Source organism: Macaca nemestrina, chromosome 3, assembly GCF_043159975.1.
Source record: "Macaca nemestrina isolate mMacNem1 chromosome 3, mMacNem.hap1, whole genome shotgun sequence".
Classification (NCBI taxonomy): domain Eukaryota; kingdom Metazoa; phylum Chordata; class Mammalia; order Primates; family Cercopithecidae; genus Macaca; species Macaca nemestrina.
The window spans coordinates 89083901-89105341 of record NC_092127.1 but is presented as its reverse complement, the minus strand read 5'-3'; the positions used below and the strand labels follow the sequence as shown (position 1 = coordinate 89105341).

Here is a 21441-nt window from a genome sequence, read left to right as displayed (position 1 = left end):
TTGAAATGGAAGAAAAAAATGTTAAAGGCAGCTGGAGAGAAGGACAGGTCACCTACAAAGGGAAGTCCATTAGACTAACAGTGGACCTCCCAGTAGGAACCCTACAAGCCAGAAGAAATTGGGGGCCTAGATTCAAAACATTCTTAAAGAAAAGAAATTCCAACCAAGAATTCCATATCAACCCAAACTAAACTTCACATGCAAAGAAGAAATAAGATCCTTTTCAGACAAGCAAATGCAGAGAGAATTTGTTACCACCAGACCTTCCTTACAAGAGCTACTGAAAGAAGCACTAAATATGGAAAGGAAAGATCTTTACCAGCCGCTACAAAAACACATCTAAATACACAGATCAGTGATGCTATTAAGCAACTACATAAACAAGTTAGCATAATAACCAGCTAACGACACAATGATGGATGAATCCATACATATCAATACTAACCTTGAATGGAAACTGGCTAAATGCCCCAATTAAAAGGCACAGAGTGGTAAGCTGGATACAGAAGCAAGGCCCAGTGATATCCTGTCTTCAACAGACACGTCTCACATGCAGTGACAACCATAGGCTCAAAATAAAGGGATTAAGAAAAATCAAATGGAAAACAGAAAAAAGCAGGGGTTGCAGTCCTAATTTCAGACAAAATATAACTTAAGCCAACAAAGATAAAAAAGACAAGGGCATTACATAATGGTAAATGAATCAATTCAACAATAAGACCTAATATCCTGAATATATATGCACCCAACACAGGAGCACCCATATTCATAAAACAAGTTCTCAGAGACCTTCAAAAGACTTAGACTCACACACAATACTAGTGGAAGACTTCAACACCCCACTGACTGTATTAGACAAATCATTGAGGCAGAAAAATAACAAAGATATTCAGAACCTGAACTCAACACAGGACCAAACAGGCCTGATGGACATCTACAGAACTCTCCCTGCAAAAATACAGAATATACATTCTTTTCATTGCCACATGGTGCATATTCTAAAATCAACCACAAAGTCAGACATAAAACAATCCTTAGCAAATGTAAAAGAACTGAAATCATGTTAACCACTCTCTTGAATCACAGTGCAATAAAAGTAGAATTCAGGACAAAGAAAATCACTCAAAACCATACAATTACATAGGAATTAAATAACCTGCTCCCAAATGACTTTTGGGATTAATAACAAAATTAAGGTAGAAATCAAGAAATTCTTTGAAACTGATGAGGACAAAAATACAACATTATCAGAATCTCTGGGACACAGTTAAGGCAGTGTTAAGATGGAAATTTATGGCACTAAATGCCCATATCAAAAAATTAGAAAGATTTCAAATTAACAACCTAACATTACAACTAAAAGAACTGGAGAAGCAAGAGCAAACCAACCCTAAAGCTAGTGGGAGATAAGAAATAACCAAAATCAGAGCTGAACTGGAGGAGATTGAGACACAAAAAGCCAGTCAAAAGATCAATGAATCCAGGGGTTGTTTCTATGAAAAAATTAATAAGATAAATATATTGCTAGCTGGATTAATAAAGAAGAAAAGAGAAGATCCAAATAAACACAATTAGAAATGACAAAGGGGATATTACCACTGACACCACCAAAATACAAATGACCATCAGAGACTACCGTGTATACCTCTATACACACAAACTAGAAAACCTAGAAGAAATGGATAAATTCATGGACACATATACCCTCCTAAGACTGAACCAGGAAGAAATTGATTCCCTGAATAGACCAGTAATGAGCTCTGCAATTAAATCAGCAATAAATAGCCTAACATCCAAGAAAACCCCAGGACCAGATGGAGTCACATTCAAACTCTACCAGATGTACAAAGAAGAGCTGGTACCATTCCTTCTGAGACGATTCCAAAAAATTTAAGAGGAGAAACTCCTTCCCAACTCATTCTATGAGACCAGCATCATCCTGATACCAAGACCTGGCAGAGATACAACAACAACAAACCCTCAGGCCAATATTCTCAATGAAAATTGATGCAAAAATCCAAACAAAATACTAACAAACTGAATCCTGCAGCTTATCAAAAAGCTAATTCACCATGATCAAGTAGACTTTATCCCTGGGATGCAAGGTTGGTTTGACATATGCAAATCCATAAACATGATTCATCACATAAGTGAACTAAAGACAAAACCACATGATCACCTCAATAGATGCAGAAAATGCTTTGAATAAAATTTAACATCCATTCATGTTAAAAACTCTCAATAAACTAGGTATTGAAGGGATACACCTCAAAATAATAAGAGCCATCTATGATAAACCCACAGCCAACATCATACTGAATGGGAAAAAGCTGGAAGCATTCCCCTTGAAAACTGGCACAAGACAAGGATGCTCTCCCTCACCACACCTATTCAACGCAGTATTGGAAGTTCTGGCCAGGGCAATCAGGTAAGAGCAAGAAATAAAGGGCATCCAAATAGGAAGAGAGGAAGTCAATCTATCCCTGTTTGCAGATGGCATGATCCTACAGCTAGAAAATCCCATAGTCTCCTCCCCAAACCTTCTTCAGCTGATAAACAACATCAGCAAATTTTCAGGGTACAAAATCAACACACAAAAATCACTAGTATTCCTATACACCAACAACAGCCAAGCTGAGAGCCAAATCCCATTCCCAGTTGCCACAAAAAGCATAAAATACCTAGGAATACAGCTCACCAGGGAGGTGAAAGATATCTAAAATGAAAGCTACAAAACACTACTCAAAGAAATCAGAGATGACACAAAAAAATTGAAAAACATTCCATGCTCATGGATAGTAAGAATCAATATCTTTAAAATGGTCATACTGCCCAAAGCAATTTATAGATTCAGTGCTATTCCTATCAAACTACCAATTACATTCTTCCCGGAAATAGAAAAAACAGTTTTAAAATTCATGTGGAGGCCAGGTGTGGTGGCTCACGCCTGTAATCTCAGCACTTTGGGAGGCCGAGGAAAGTGGATCATGACGTAAGGAGATCAAGACCATCCTGGCCAACATGGTGAAACCCCGTCTCTACTAAAAATACAAAAATTAGCTGGGCATGGTGGTGCACGCCTATAGTCCCAGTTACTTGAGGGGTCTGAGGCAGGAGAATCGCTTCACCCAGGAGGTGGAGGTTGCAGTGAGCAGAGATCGGGCCACTGGACTCCAGCTTGGTGACAGAGCAAGACTCCATCTCAAATAAATAAATAAATAAATAAAATAAAAAAATCATATGGAACCAAAAACAGAGCTTGAATAATCAAGGCAATTCTAAGCAAAAAGAACAAAGCAGGAGGCATCACACTAACTGAATTCAAACTATACTACAGGGCTATAGTAACCAAAACACCATGGTACTGGTATGAAAGCAGATGCATAGACCAAGGGAACAGAATCAAGAGCCCAAAAATAAGGCAGCACACCTACAACCATCTGATATTCAACAAGGCTGACAAAAGTAAGCAATGAGGAATGGACTCCCTACTCAACAAATGATGTTGGGATAACTGGGTAGCCATATGCAGAAGACTGAAAGTGGGGCCCTTTCTTACACCATATACAAAAATCAAATCACAATGGATTACGAACTGATATGTAAAACCCAAAACTGTAACAATCCTGAAAGATAGCCTAGGCAATACCATTCTGGACATAGGAACTGGCAATATTTCATGACAAAGATGCCACAAGCAATTACAGCAAAAACAAAAATTGACAAATAGGATCTAATTAAAGAGCTTCTGCGCAAGAAAATAAATTATCAACAGAGCAAACAGCTTACAGAATGGGAGAATAAATTTGCAAACTATGCATCTGACAAGTTCTATTAACTAGTATTTATAAGGAACTTAAACAAATTTACAAGAAAAAAACAAACAACCCCTTTAAATAGTGGGCAAAGGACATAAACAGATGCTTTTTCAAAAGAAAACATATATGGGGCCATCAAGCATGTGAAATAAAAGCTCAATATCACTGATCATTAGAGAAATGCAAATCAAGATCACAATGAGATACCATCTCACACCAGTCAGAATGGCCATTATTAAATAGTAATTTTAAAAAATAACAGATACTGGCGAAGTTGTGGAGAGAAGGGAACACTTATACACTTACTGGGAGTGTAAGTTAGTTCAACCATTGTGGAAAGCAGTGTGGCAATTCCTCAAAGAGCTAAAAACAGAACTACTATTTGACTCAGAAATTCTATTACAGAGTATATACCCAAAGGAATATAAATTGTTCTATTATAAAGGCACATGCACATATATGTTCATTGCAGCACTGTTCATGATAGTAAAGACATGGAATCTACCTAAATGCACATCAGTGGTAGACTGGATAAAGAAAATGTTGTACATATACACCACGGAATACCATGCAGCTATGAAAAAGCATGAGATCATGTCCTTTGGAGGAACATGGATGGAGCTGGAGGACATTATCCTTACCAAACTATTGCAGGAAGAGAAAACCAAATACCACATGTTCTTACTTATAAGTGGGAGCTAAATGAGACACAAAGAGAGGAACAACACATTCTGGGGCCTTCCTGAGGGTGGAGGGTGGGAGGAGGGAAAGGATCAGAAAAAATAACTATTGGGTGCTAGGCTTTGTACTTGCATGGTAAAATAATCTGTACAACAAACCCCCATGACATGAGATTACCAATAGAACAAACCTGCACATGTACCCCTGAGCTTCAAATAAAAGTTTAGAAACAGACAAAACCAAGCAAAAACCAAATTAACCCCAGCATTTGTGGAGGCATACTTACTATTTTCCTGAATATTTACATGTTAAAAGTTAACAAATTATTGAGTAAAATGTTTTATCACCCTACACTGACAAAATTATATTTATAACATTTTTAAAAGTAAAGAACTATGTTCCTTTTAAATAGCTGCAAGTTAGTAAATGTAAAAGATGATTTATTTTAATTATGCTTGGCATGTCTGGCATTCTAGTGATAGGCCAGTGATGTCCGAATGGTATAAAAATATATATAATGAATACATTATTATATATTTATTTTGTAAAAATTGTTTTTTCTTCATTTTAGAAAAATTGCTAATTGTGTTATAATCAGTATTTTCATTAATCTGTATTAACAGCAGGCCAAATGAGAGGACATTGCTTGATTTATTAAAACTTTTTAATAGATTTTAAAATTAATTTTAATTGCCAAACTATCACTCTGCTGAAACAATAACATCTGGAATTTTAAATGAAATTCTTAAAGCAATACTTGATTTAGTAATGGATCATGAATTTTACATATCATGTTTGAGCATTGGTTTGCATATGATAAACTAATATTACCCCATGAGATTTTACAAAACATTTAAAATTTCATTGCTATCACTTATGTTGTAATTTACATTGTCTTTTAAGTAAGATCTGTATAATAATGTAAAAAACTGATAGCCCAGTCAACTGATGCTATATCTAGATTTATATTCAGTTATGTAATATTGAAAATTGTTCCTCAGTCACCATGTACAACTTGGTGATTATCATGCTAATTTATGAGTATTTTCAGAACCACAAATGGAACACATACAAAAAAACAGAAATGTTCACTCTAGGCACTACTGGGATTTTTGGAGTTTTTTTTGTTGTTGTTGTTATGCAAGAAACTATTACATTGCCCTCGTTTCAGAATTGCATTGTAGATATGTGATGCTGTCAACAAACAGTTCTATTTCTAGACAAAGAAGTATATTTTTAGGTCATAAGAAACAAAGCCAAATCTCTGCTTTGTTAGATTCTAATGATAGAAAGAAAAGGCAGATACTAAAATATCACAGATATTTGAAATCATAAATTGAAAACACATACCTGCCTACCAATAAGATATAAAGATACCATAAATGGTTGATGTTAATTTGTAATTAAATAACAATTTTTAGAACAACTTTACTTAAAATAGTCTTAAATGTACATAATAATGCTAAATTTCTATGACTCAAAAATATTTACAACAGCCATTTTCAATACAAGTGAAACTCATGAACCATGAAGGAGCAAAATATTGATTTAGCAAGGAGTAGTCTGTTGAATATTAAGAAATGATCAATATTTGGGAAGTTTTTATTGACAACCATGTGGCAAAAATCTCAATATAAACAAGATATAGATGATTTTAAATGAACCTCTCACACACATACATATGCATGCAAAGCATGGCAATGTATTTTATTGCTAGCTTGTGAAATCTATTTGTTACTTCATTGATACCCATTTATATACTTTTGGGTTTTTTTTTTTTTTTTAATTAGAAGTTAGGATGAAGGAATAAATTGAGTTCTAAAGATCCCTAACTCTCTACCTTGTTTAACGTACTTAGACCTAAACTTCATGAAACTCAATAGCCTTCTGGGTTTTTTGATGAACAAAGAGCTATCAATTTATAGAGCAAAAATAGAACCTGTCCCTGAACAACCAACTGTATTCAGTAACTTAATGACTATTTGAGTACATATCATATGCTGGCCACTGTTCTACACATTGATTTACAATAGTGAACAAAAGCAAATCATCCTGTCTTCAAGGAGCTTACATTCTAGAAATGGAATGGAGTGGGGGTGGGGTCGTAGAGAGCAAATATATTAGTAAATTATGTGGAATGCAAGAGGATAAATACTATGAGGAAAATAAATGAGGATAAAGGAATGGGAGTGCTGGGCAGAGGTTGCAGTTTTAAAGGGATTGTCAGAGAAGACCTTGCTGAGAAAATGACACGAGTCATAAAAGAGGATATTTTTTGAAACTTTTTTAAAATTTTGAAATACTGTCAAATGTACAGAAAAATTACAAGTACAATGCAAATAATGTTATTTTCCTAAATCATTAGACAGTAAGTGGCTGACCCATCACCCTCAAATACTTGGAGGTATATTCTTTACAAACAAAGACATTCTTCCTACATAAGCCATAGGATAACCATTATAATCAAGAGATTATCATTTCTACATTACAACCATCAAATCCGTATCAAGTTCACAGACCCCATTTGCATTTCTCCATTTGTCTCAATAATGTCCTTTATTGCAAAAGGATCTATTTCAGAATTGTGTGTTGTATTTGTCATGTCTTTTTTTGTCCCTTCAGTTTGGAATTATTCCTCAGCCTTTCTTTGAATTTCATGACCGTCACCTTTTAAAACAAAATTATAGGCCACTTATTTTGTAAAATGTTTTTCTATTGGATTTGTCTGATGTTTCCTTATGATTATATTCAGATTTTGCATCTTTGGCAGGAATATCACAGAATTTCATTCTATCAGGTCTCTAATAATTTCAATTTGTTCCACTATTGAGGCTATTAACTTGAATCACTTAAGGTATAGTCTGTCAGCTTTCTCCATTGTGAAGTTATTACATATTATTTTGGAATTACTAAGTATTTTGTGGAGAGGTACTTTGAAATTTTGCTCCACACTCTATTTCTCATCAAATTTTCTATGTATTCATTTATTTATATAAATTGAAGCCATGCATAATAAATAAATAAATTTTTACTACTGTTACTACCAGGCTTAAGGGCCCCAGATTTGACCAGCAGGAGCTCCTTCAAGCTGATGCCCATGTGCTTTACATGTCCCTATGTTTCTAAGGCACTTCCTTGCTTTTGAGGACAAGATATTTCAGGCCCATCTAGTACTTCATCAAGCCCATCCCTGAAATCAGTCATTTCTTCAAGGAAGACTTGGCTCCTTTTAGTGGACACTGATTTTTAAGCCATGATCTGGGTGCTTGGTGTGCTGATTCCTATTGCAGGTGGGGTGTGGGGATGGGGTGGTCACTGCTCCAAGGCCCTATCAGTGGTTAGATGTAGGAAGTATGTGTATGTGGACACATACATATGTGCACACACATATGTGTAAATACACATATATATATTTACAACTGCATTAATTTCTACATCTATCTCTAAATATTGAAATCCATGAGTTACATTGGCACCTTCAATTCCAATCCAACACCACAGAATCCAACCTAGTTTCCTCCTTTTCATGTTTATTTCATCAATCTGCTGCCCCGCCTCTCCCACATAGAAACCCCCCACCTCCCCCGGCCTTCCTGAGACGGGGTTACCTCCTTCCCACCAAATGGTGCATCTTCCTTACTCAGGCTTATATACGACATCAGGCTACTTTCCTTGCATGGATGACTTTTTTATCCTCCTTGAGCTCTGACACCCCAAGTGGGGTCTCCTTCCTATATGGACTCCCTCCTTAATCCATTCCAGCTTTGAAACCCGTAAGTTGCCCCCATGCATGGACACCCTCCTCAGGCTCTGCTTCACTGCAGGACTGCCTCTCCAGGTAGATGCCCTCCTCACTCTCTTTGGGCCCTGATATTCCATACCACATATCTCCCTTGTGTAAGGACCTTCCTTACCCTGCATAGCCTTTCACATCCTGAGCCAAGTCTCTCCCTTCTCCACTGCACCCATTTGAAAGCCCTCCTCATGTGACTCTGGCTCTGACACGTGAGGCCAGGTTACTCTCACTCAAGTGTGTCATCCTCACTCTTTTGGGCTCCAGGTCTCCATGCCAGGCTCCCCTATGTGTGGGAGCCTTTCTCACACCACTTGGGAGCTGACATCTCATTCTAGCCCCCTTTTCTTGTGTGGATGCCTTCCTCACCCTTCTCACATTGACATCACCTGCCAATGTGGTTGCCTTTCTCATTCTTCCTGGTTTTGACACCTCATGCAAGTCAGTCCCTTTGTTGATTCCTGTCTGGCTCTGCTCTACCTAATGTTTTTAAGCCTGAATTGCTCAAAAAAAGAAAGGGAAATGGGGGGAAAGGGCAAGATGAAGGGGAGGGGATGGGAAAGAGAAAGCTGAATTTTATAATATTTTAATAAAAATAATACATGTATGTCACAATACTATGCCAGTCTGGAATCAACCTTCAATTTGAACCAGACTCCAACTTTTGTCTCTAAGCCTCTGAGAAAAATAGTTGCCATGAACCTCAGTCTCCTGCATGATTGCAAATGTGTAGAATCACTCCACCAACAGATATTTATGTAGTTTCTATGAAGACACAGAAAAGTCATTATTGATACAGCATTTCATATTTCAAAAGGATTTCCTTATATAATAACACAGTAAGTAATGTTTATACTACTGAATGAGCCATCTATAAAAGGCTAAGTGAGGACCCATTTACTTTGTTTTTCAAGACAGAAAAGTGCAAAATATCCACCTTAAAACTTTTCAAAAAATGGCTGACAATTAATTTAGTGCTTACATTTTAGTTATCTGGAAAATTCACACGTGGAAAAACTCCATTTCATTTATGTAGTGTCACTGGAAAATAAAGCGCTATTGCATGTATTAGAGCCAAACTAAACTAAGGACCTAGACTGTCATGGCCTCCAGCCATTTACTGGAGCTTGGGGTAGTAACTGTAATATTCAGGACCTTTCGTTTCCTCACTCATAAAATTAGAATTAGTCTAAACTCAAAGATAATCGCCAACTCTAAAATTCTATGTCTTAAGGCAGAAAAACATACAGGGTTTTTATCTCCTAAAAAAGTTTAAAATATGTGTAAATCAGTAAAGGATAAAGTACCTACATTTTTGTATTAGGAATTGCCCAGTGGAGCAAAAGGCACTGATTTGAAACGAAATCTAAGCATAAGATGCCCACAGAAGTCTAAGAATAAGGTGTGGTTTTCTCTTAACTGGTAGTACATTTGAATAATGGAACATGGAATCCGTAAGTAACTGATTTACCATTTGTGGCCTACATTAGCTGTTGGAGATTAGCTGTTGGAATTTCCCAGAAGGTAATTTCCCACTACTGCTTGTTTTTCCCAATGTGTGATCTACTAGAAGGCACACTAGACTATGAATCAGAACAGTAACTAACATTTGATTCATATTTTACATCTATTATAATTATCTGTCACCCCAATTTCCCCCTTCTTGCTTCAAGTCCATTTATATAAGCTGGCTGCTCAAGGATATCACTTTAAGGTTTAGAGGTTTGGGTTTATTTTCCCCCCACTTAAACCAATCATATTTTCTCACTTGGGATGTTGAAGCAAAGAATACTGAAACCGATGCAGATATAAGTGGAAATCGAAAGACTACATTTAAAATCGTTTCAGGAACCTCCAAACTACTTTCCACAATGGCTCCACCGCTTTGCTCTCCCACCAATGGTTCTCACAAAGGTTTCAATTTCTCCAAATACCTGCTAACACTTGTCTTGAAAAAAAAAAAATAGTAGCCATTCTGACAGATGTTAGGTAATATCTCATTGTAATTTTGATTTGCTTTTCTCTAATAACTAGTGACACTGAGCATTTTTTCCTATGCCTGTCGGCCATTTGTATGTCTTCTTTTGAGAAATGTCCATTCAAGTTTTTTGCCCATTTTTAATTGGGTTATTAGTTTGTTTGTTTTTTACCATTGAGTTGTAGGAGTTCTTTGTATATTTTGGAGATTAACCCCTCATCAGATATATGGGTTGCAAATACTTTCTCCCCTTCCACACGTTGCCTGTTTATTCTGCTAATTCTTTCTTTTGCTGTGCAGGAGCTTTTTAGTTTGATGTTGTCCCACTTGGTTACTTTTGTTTTTGTTGCCTGTGCTTTTGATCTCATATCCATGAAATTCATGGATCAACTATCATGGAGCTTTTCTCTTATATTTTTTTCTAGGAGTTTTACAGTCTCAGGTCTTATGGTTCTTCCTTGTTGTTGTCTTTAAAACAATTATTTTTATATTTAAAAATTTTTATATTTATTATAGTATAATAAAACATATTTGTATTACACTATTACAATAACATAATTGAGAATAATATCTAAAACATTTTAGTGTCTATAAAGAGAAACATACATTTTAGAGTGTTTAGGATACTTTTTCCCCTAGCTTTATTGAGATATATTTGACAAATAATTATTGTATATATTTAAGGCATACAATATAATGTTTCGATATACATAGACATTGTGAAATGATTGCTATAATCAGACTAATACAACACCTCACATAGTTACATTTTTCCCTGTGGACACCTAAGATCTGCTCTTAGCAAACTTCAAGTATATAATACACTATTATTAACTTTAGTCACCATGATTTATATTAGCTCTCCAGAATCTATGCATCCTGAATAACTGAAGTTTTGTACCCCTTTAACCAACATCTCCCCATTTCCCTTGCTTTCCAGCCCTGCCAACCACCATTCTGCTGTCTGCTTTTATGCGTTCAATATTTTTAATTTTTATGTTTTTATTTATTTATTTATTTATTTACTTTTTTTGTTCTTTTTTGTGAGTTCAATTTTTAAAGAATCTACATATAAATGAGATCATGCAGTAATTATCTTTCTGTGTCTGGTTTATTTCAGTTAGCATAACATCTTTAGGTTCAACTCAGGTCTTATGTTTAAGTCTTTAATCCAATAATTCTACTGTTATGATCTGAAAGTTTATGTCTCTCCCAAATTCATATGTTGAAATTCTCACCCCCAAGGTGACAGCATTATGAGATGGTGCCTTTGGAAGGTGATTAGGTTATGAGGGCAGAGCCCTTATGAATGAAATTAGTGCCCTTATAAAAGAGGCCAGAGAGAGATTCTTCACTCCTCCTACCATGTGATGTTAGAGTCTATGGTAGCTATCCATGAGCAAGTAGGCCCTTATCAGACACTGAATCTGCTAACACCTTGATCTTATACTTCCCAGCCTCCAGAACTGTAAGAAATAAATTTCTGTTGTTCATAGGCCATTGAGTCCATGGTATTTTGTTATAGCAGCCTGAACAGACTAAGACACTGTCTTCAAGGTATTTATCCAAAAGAACTGAAATCAAAAGCAGTATCAAGCAGTATCGTGAAGCACTCCTCTGTTCATTGCAACACTATTCACAATACCCAAGATGTGAAAACAACCTAAATGTCCCTGGACAGATGAATGTATAAAGACAATGTGGCATATACATACAATGGGATACTTTCAGCCTTAAAAAGGAAGGAAATTATTCTGGCTACCAGAGGCCAGCAGGATTGGGAGCAAAGCAGGGTGAAATGTGGAGTTACTAATCAACCAGCATAAAGTTTCAGTTAAGCAAGATCAATAAGCTACAGATCCACTGTATAATTTGTACCTATAATCAATAATAATGTATGTACACATAAACATTTGTACAAAGGCTGATCTTATGTTAAGCATTCTTACCACAATAAAATAAAATTTAAAAAATAATTTGACAAAGGAGAAAACAGAAAAAGACTACACTAAGAGATCCTAACAGGTAGATGTGGGAAATGACAGGTCACATGCATGCTTTGATTATTGGTTGCAGATAAATTAAAAAAGTTGAGGAGGCTGGGCACGGTGGCTCATGCTTGTAATCCCAGCACTTTGGGAGGCTGAGGCAGGCAGATCATGAGGTCAGGAGATTGAGACTATGCTGGCTAACACGGTGAAACCCCGTCTTGACTAAAAATACAAAACAAAAAATTAGCCGGGCATGGTGGCAGGTGTCTGTAGTCCCAGCTACTCGGGAGGCTGAGGCAGGAGAACGGCGGAGCTTGCAGCGAGCCGAGATCATGCCACTGCACTCCAGCCTAGGCAGCAGAGCGAGACTCCATCTAAAAAAAAAAAAAAAAAAAAAGCTGGATGTGGTGGCATGTGCCTGTAATCCCAGCAACTCAAGAGGCTGAGACAGGAGAATCGCTTGAACTCAGGAGGCAGAGGTTGCAGTGAGCCAAGATTGTGCCACTGCATTCCAGCCTGGGTGACATAGCAAGACTGCATCTCAAAAAAAAAAAAAAAAAAAAAAAAAAAAAAAGGAAAGTTGAGAGAGGTGAAAGGAAATGAGGAAAAGAAGAACAAATACATGTGATCTCAATTTGTTTTCACAGCTACTGTGGGATAGTAACGTATTATTAATACCAACTGCAATTTACAAATTAAGAGACTCGTACTTAGGTAAATGACTGATTTTTCAAAGATTACCTGGCTAATTACTGCTACAGTCATTTTTTAACCTTAATGTTTTGACCTAAACTAGTTCTCTTTGTACTGCACTGCACTGATAGTACTGGCTCTGCCATTAGTTAGCGTGACCTTGGGAAAGTCCATTAAGTTCTCTGAGTCTCAGTTTTTAAGTCTGCAAAGTGGGGTTAAAATATGAGCCTTATCCTATTTAATAGAATTGTTTTAATACTACATAAGTATCTTACTTCTTATTGTGTTTTATAGTTTATAAAAGGTCACTGATGTATGATTTCATAAAATTTCTTACAAAAGTACTATAAGAATCAAATGAGCATGTATTTATTTGCTAAGAGAATAGATTTTATGTTATGTATTCTTATCATAAAATAATAATAATAACACAGAGGGTAGGAGGAAACTATTAGAGGTGATACATGTGTTCATGGCATATATTGTGATGATGGTTTCACAGGTGTATACTTATCTTGAAAGTCACCAAGTTATATATAGTCATTTATGTTTGTGGTAGGTGCAGGGTTGGTTCTAGAACCCCCAACACCCAGTGATACCAAAATCTGAGAATACTCAAGTCCTTTATATAAAATGACATAATATTTGCATATAACCCATGCATATGCTCTTGTATCCTTTAAATTATCTCTAAATTACTTATAATACCCAATATAAAAATGCTATGTAAATAGTTGTTATACTGTATTGTTTTAATTTGCATTATTTCTTATTGTTGTATTTTTTTAAATATGTGGGACCTACAGGGAGGGCCAACTGCACATTAATATGTACAGCTTTTTGCATGTTAATCATAACTTAATAAAGTGGTTTTAAAAATCAATGTGAAAGCAGTTGCACAGTAATTATCATCTGCCTCTGCTTCCATATACTCCTTCATATCTCTGAAGTTGTTGAAATTCTTAAGATTTTAGTTAAGATTTAAAGGTTGCCCAGGGAGAAATTTCAAATGGACTCCATAGCCTCTGATAATGCTTACAATGAAATAAAAGCATAATAAGAATTTTATAATCTGCAAAGTCCAAATCTCAAACAGCCTTTTAGGATCATTAATAATCTATCCACCATGACATAAAATTCATCTAAACACTCTCCCACTTTATTATCCCCAGGCCTAAGTGAATTCTTCCTTTATGTAGTCCTGTTTGGGGGTTCTATGAATGGTCAGTTCTATGCCTATGTCTTGACACATGCAGCCTCCCCTGCCTAGAATACACTCTTCTTGTTCTCTACCTTTCCAGGATAGGTAAGACCTCACCTCCATCTGATTTCTAACTACACCAGTCTCCATTCATAGTTTCTGTTCTCTAATCTCCATTAGTTCTTATTGTGTATAGCAGGGGTCAGCAAACCATGCCCCCAAGTCTATTTTTGTAAATAAAGTTTTATTATAACTGAGCCTATGACTGTTTTCACACTACAAATGCAGAGTTGAGTAGTAACGACAGAAAGCATACGGCACAGAAAGCCTCAAATATGTACTACACAGAGTTTGCTAACTTCTAGTTTATAGCATATCTCACTTCTCACCCATCGAAAAACCTAAACTGGCATGATGGTGAAAGCACATTGTGTTTTTGAAATTATTTATTATTTACAGTAAGTTTTAAGGACATTTAGACTACAATAGCAAGTTGAATGAGTATTTTGTTGCTATCCCTTTCAGATGCAATTTAGAAATTCTACCAAAAGATAAAAATTATATATATATATATATATATATATAGAGAGAGAGAGAGAGAGAGAGAGAGAGAGAGAGAGGGAGAGAGAGAGACGGAGTCTCGCTCTGTCGCCCAGGCTGGAGTGCAGTGGCGCAATCTCGGCTCACTGCAAGCACCGCCTCCCAGGTTCACGCCATTCTCCCGCCTCAGCCTCCCGAGTAGCTGGGACTACAGGCGCCTGTCACCATGCCTGGCTAATTTTTTTGTATTTTTAGTAGAGACGGGGTTTCACCGTGTTAGCCAGGATGGTCTCGATCTCCTGACCTCGTGATCTGTCCGCCTCGGCCTCCGAAAGTGCTGGGATTACAGGCGTGAGCCACCACACCCGGCCTGATAAAAATATTTTAATGGCCAGGCGCGGTGGCTCAAGCCTGTAATCCCAGCACTTTGGGAGGCCGAGACGGGCGGATCACAAGGTCAGGAGATCAAGACCAGCCTGGCTAACACGGTGAAACCCCGTCTCTACCAAAAAAATACAAAAAACTAGCCGGGCGAGGTGGCAGGCGCCTGTAGTCCCAGCTACTCGGGAGGCTGAGGCAGGAGAATGGCGTAGACCCAGGAGGTGGAGCTTGCAGTGAGCTGAGATGCGGCCACTGCACTCCAGCCTGGGCCACAGAGCAAGATTCTGTCTCAAAAAAAAAAAAAAAAAAATTTAATGTCATAGCAATGATAGCTCATCAGAACCAAATAATATAATATTACACAAGTATTATGCAATAGAATAACTAAGGTAAGGTAAAGGTGAGGGTTAAATAGCAAAAGTTAACTCTTAGCAGGAAGCTTTAGCTGAGAGGGCACATCAATGACACCTACTGAACAGAGAAAGCTGAAGATCACAATCAGGACAATAATCTAGTGCCTACTGTTACTGCAAGCAGGGGCAAACATTATACAGACTGATAATCAATCAAGGCTGTTAGGGTCTGCAGGAAATAGCTCCTTATTTGTGGTGAGGATGAATGTTAAGGAAGAGCAATTTCTGACTATTAGGAAAGCACTGTATTGCATGGAGAGTACTTGTGCATTCTGTCCAATAGCACCAGCTGAGAAGCACTGGTCTATGGACTCCCTGTTTGTCTGTAAGCAATATTTTCCACCTATACCGTGTATTTAAGGCTATGAACAAAGCCACATACTTTCACTATTCACATTATTATAAGGGATAGTGTCTCCTTATTATGTGTTAAGGCTAAACCGACACTTGATTCCGCCCCTCTACATAACTTTATTATTATTAATATTGTTATTTTATGAGATAGGGTATCATTCTGTTGCCCACGCTGGAGTGCAGTGATGTGATGATAGCTCATTGTAACCTTGAACTTCTGGGATAATGTGATCCTTTCACCTCAGCCTCCCTATGCACTAGGGTCATAGGCATGAGCCACCATCTCGTCTCTTTTTTTCTCATAGAATAGTTTCAAGGAAAGATTATTTCCCATGGAAACAATATGGTCCCCCAGCTATTAAACTGAGAGAACTCTTCAAATGTTACTGAATAAAAGTTTTTATAAATGAGGTGTCTTTTCTAAATTTCTTCATGAGTTCTGGTAGAAAGCTTTTTCTGTCCTCCTCCTCCACAAATATACATTAATATGTAACTTCATAATTATAAAAATTTTAAATAATTTAGGCATTTATGCCTTTTGAGAATTTAATTTTTAGGTATGCTTAAAGATGATCATTTCCTTCACAGTTGACAGCTGTTTTTCTACTTATTTTAGTAATAAATTATTTTAAATTCAAGTGATTTTTTTAAAGAAAAAAATTATTTAAAAACTTAAGCTACATTAAATCTCCAAGATGCTATTATGGAGTTGGGACATGATTTCTAATTTCATGAACTAAACGTAAATGATTTATTTATTTATTTATTAGCTTTTAAAAACAACTCTGGTAAAATACACATAATATAAAATTTACCGTTTTAACCATCTTTATGTGTACCGGTCAGTGGCATTAAGTACATTTACATTGCCCTGCAACCATCAATACTATCTGTCTCCAGAGCTTTTTTTCTTTCCAAACTGAAACTCCATTATTTGTTAAAAAATAACTCCCCATTCCTCCTTCCCCCAGCCCCTGGCAACCACCATTCTACTGTCTGTCTCTATAAATTTGACTACACTAGATACATCACAGAAGTAGAATACTTGTCTTTTTGTGTCTGATTTATTTCACTTAGCATAACACCTTCATGTTTATCCATGTTGGAACATGGGTCAGAATGTCATTCCTTTTTAAGGCTAAATAATATTCCATTTTATGTATATACATTTTGTTTATCCATTCATCTGTGATGGACATTTGAGTTGCTTCTACCTTTTGTCTTTGGTCACAATGCTGCTGTGAACACTGATGTATAGATATCTTTTAAGTCTGACAGTTTTTTTTTGTTTCATTTTTATCAAAAAAGCCCTCTTGGTTTTTTGTTGTTGTTGTTTGTTTGTTTGTTTTTTGCAGAGACAAATGAACATTTATTTTTATGCCTTTCTTCCTATGTGTATTTCAAGTCTTTTTCAAAACAAAACCCCAGGAATCTCCAGATTCAATTATGCCCCTGGGCTTGGTCGACTGCTGTAGGAGTCTTAGGGAGCCTTGTACAAATGCTAGAGTTACTCATTTACCAACATTAAACCCTAGGATAGAAGATGCAACAAAACAGGACTCCTTCCTCCATGGAATGTGCTGATTTCAGATGAGGCGGCAGCCAATGTAGAAAATGCTGGAAGTTTTCCTTGGAATTGGACTGTGATGAGAGGTACTTGCCATGAACATAAGCTGCTGTCTTGTCTTTTCTGTTTTTGAGATGGAATTTCACTCTTGTTACCCAGGCTGGAGTGGAATGGCGCAATCTTGGCTCACTGCAACCTCCGCCTCCCAGATTCCAGTGATTCTCCAGCCTCAGCCTCCCAAGTAGCTAGGATTACAGGCATGCGCCACCATGCCCAGCTAATTTTTGTATTTTTAGTAGACACAGGGTTTCTCCATGTTGGTCAGGCTGGTCTTGAACTCCTGACCTCATATGATCCGCCTGCCTCAGCCTCCCAAAGTGCTGGGATTACAAGAGTGAGCCATCACGCCCAGCCAGTTACTGTCTTTTCTTTGACTCCTCCTTTCCAGTTTTTGAAGATAAGGCAGGAAATAGTCTTCTCTGAAGATACTTGATAAAAATTCCCCAAAAAACAATAACACATGCTTCCACTTCATTGATAAAAATTACTGCAGTTTGGCACCTGCGTCTAGTTCAGCTGGCGGATGAGCTGATTGATGCGTTCACCCTGATAGCCGGTTATGCCCATATCCTTGAGGAAGCCCATTCTATTTTTGGTAGCATGACGGGCCACTGAGAGGCGGAAAGGGCACAAGAACCATGAGCTCTCCTGGAAATGCTTCCCTGGGAAGGCAATTTCATGAATGAGGTCTTCTAAGCAAATGATGCCAAACTTCCCAAAATGCTCCTCAATCACTGTGTTGTCTGTCAGAGGGATGGTCTTATTCTTGACCTTGGCTTGTCCATGTTTCAAAATGAGTTCCTGGACAGACTTCAGATTTGGAAATCCCCAGGTCACATAAGGTTCCACTACATGCAGCATTTTTATGTTCTGGGGGGTGACTTTTACAAAGACACCACTAAACATTTTCTTTCGGCGAAGTCTTGCAATGGTTCTCTGCACCAGTAAACTCAGGCCATCAATCCTTTCGATGCATACAACAAAGGCCAAGGAATGTTTATCTGGCAATTCCAAGGCATGAGGTTTCACTTCTAGTCGTCTGAGACACACCTTGTCACGTTTCTGCTGCCAGGAATCATGTAGGAATGATTCCAGTCGCTTAAACCTGAGCCTTTTTCCTTTCCTCTGCTCCTTCTTTGCCGAAAGTGCCTGCTTTGCCTGGATGGCATTGAGGGCTTGATAAGCCTTCCTCTTTTTCAGGAGATTTTCTGGAACCAAAGGGATTTTTTTTGCTCTTGCTCCACCGTCTTTCTAGTGGTGCAGCTCAAAAAAGCTCTCTTATTTAATGAATATTTATAGATTGCCTAATACTTAGTAGATACTGTGCTAGGTGCTGGGTACACACTGTTGATATTAGAGCTCATCATTATGCCGTTTTATTTCTTGGATGTAGAGGGCCCATATCGTTGGAACCTAGGTTAATAAAGAAAACTAATCAATAGTTATTATGACATAGCTATTTAGCAATCTAAATGCATAATGCCAATATTAATGTATTTGGAGATTAAAAGCGAAATATACAGAAAATATTTTCTCATAAACTATTAAAAATCATATTGCAGAGTTTTAACATTTAAGTGATTATGCACTTTTTGAAAGCAGCACCTTCTTTTAGTTATACAAAGCATGTTCCCTTTGTTTTAACAAAACACTCTCATCTGAAAATTCTCTTGGGAATGGAAGGAACACGTACATCTAGCCTGTGAGGCAGTGATTGGTTGCTTTTTGACTTCATACTAAGCAGAGTGATAAGAAAGAAGAAAAAAGTCTCCACGGCAACCACCTTGATCATTAAAGTTTGCATTAAAAGGAGAGAACTAAATCTTGCTTGAACGTTATCCTCCTTTGCTAGACTCTGGCAAGTCATTTGGCCTCTCTAAACCTGTTTCCCAGGGATAGTAAATACCGTATCTACTTTGCAGAGGTGTTTCAAGAATGAAATAACTCATGTGAGGGTATTTTGTGACTCAAGTGCTACACCAATGTAAGGGTTTTGAAAAGTTGCTACTTTGCTAACATGCCCAGATATTAAATTCTAATAACTACAAAGAAATGCCAAAATCTCTCAACATCCTGCTGTTTGTTAAAGAATTTAATCTAAGTTGTAAAAAGCTTTCCCCAGTGGAATTCAGGAAAGCTATTTTGAGTTGGAAAAAATGTGTCCTACAAATTTTTTTCCCTTGAATTGGGCCATGTGCTGAAAAGTTTTTTCTCTATCATGCAGTGAAGCACATGGCTCCCTTCACAGATCACACACGAACCCTTGTGACACAGAAGGCCTCCCGCCACACACTATTCCACTTCCACAGCTTCTATTAACTCATCCTAGTTCTGTCCCATAGGCACAGAGAATATCCCTAATTAAATGCTCCTCAAATATTTAAAGAAGGTTATCAAGTCCTCTGGCTATGGTCTTTCCTCTGGAAAAACTACGTTTTCAAAAATTTTACCCACGGGATATTTTAATTTTTTATTTTCTCTGTTTCTCATAGTGTCTAGAGTGGAGCCCAATATTCTAGATATAGTATGACTAATAAAGGGAAAAAAAAAACTTTCCTTATGGTGAGCCTTATGCTCCTAGTAATATGTTCTAGGTTCATATTAAAGTTTTAATCTAAAATCTTGGCTTTTTTTTTTTAAACAAGAACTGATAGTTGAGCCATCTTTTACTCATTCCTTTTTCCTATAATGGCTTTTTAAGGTTCCGCTGCAAAGAGTTTCATCTATTCTATTCTTTGTAGATGTTGTCCTGTCAGATGCAAAACTGAAAGAGTATATAGAAAACAGTTTTGATTCCCTTTTTTTTTTTTTTGAGACAGAGTCTCGCTGTTGCCCAGGCTGGAGTCCAGTGGTGCAATTTCTGCTCACTGCAACCTCTGCCTCAGCCTCCCGAGTATCTAGGATTACAGGGACCTGCCACCATGCCCAGCTAATTTTTGTATTTTTTTTAGTAGAGATGGGGTTTCATCATGTTGGCCAGGCTGGTCTCGAACTCCTGACCTCAGGTGATCTGCCTGCCTTGGCCTCCAAAAGTGCTGGGATTACAGGTGTGAGCCACCATGCCTGGCCCCAGCTTTCCATTTCATGTAAAACCTGTCCTTATTTCTTTACTCTCCTCAAAGTATGTGAAACCCAATATCTGCAACTCCGGTATTAGCACTCCTTTTACTCAAACTAATTTGAGTTGGCTTCTGGTATTTGCACCCAGAACAGCCTTGGCTGCAGCACAGCATTAATCCAACTTGACCTTACTTTACATATCCTTCGTCTGTAGAACTGAAGTCCAGCTGAAAGAGTTGTACCAAATGTATAGAAATTTAGCTGCTCTGGCTGTGGGCTTACAAGAGAAGGGGGAAACATGCTTCCTTCACTTTGTTTCATCTCTGTTATACTGAACATGGAAGAAGCACCTCCTTCCACATATGGAAGGGTTACTTCTAGGGAGCAAGCAATTCATGTGTGTAGTGGAAAAAAAAGTACTGAATGTAGATTTGAGGAAACATTGGTTAGGGGAACATTTATCCTAATTCCCCTGGATTCAGGCAGTGTAAATTCAGGCAAGTCACAACTTCCCTAGGTTTCAGTTTCTTCATATGTAAAAATTAAAAGAGTTAGGAGGATTATATATAATGTCTAAAGTCTTTTTCTGCTTGAAATGTTAGCTTTAAGCATACCTCTGGCAGTGCGTACGAGGAACCACTCTGCCATCTGCCATAGGAGCCATCTTTCTCATTTCTGTGTTGAAAAGACATTTCTCCCCAAATATTGGAGACAGCCAGGGCTGTCAAGGTGTGTAACGGTGCTCCATGGATTCAAGACCCCTCTTCTTTCTCTCTAATTTGTATCTCTTTTTCTTCGCTGAACACATACAAACCTTCTTCCTCTTTGTTCTTAGACTTTGAACAAGTCCATTCTTGCTTTGCCAAATTGTCCCAGGCCTATGGTAAGAGCTAGGGTGAGAGGGAAAGAGC

The 21441-nt window shown here is 37.4% G+C and overlaps 1 pseudogene; it reads right to left on the bottom strand.

The window, feature by feature from the left end:
* Positions 1–17848: 17848 nt before the first annotated feature.
* On the bottom strand, positions 17849–21178 carry LOC105486439 (ribosomal protein uL30-like; annotated as a pseudogene).
* Between the last annotated feature and the right edge of the window lie 263 nt (positions 21179–21441).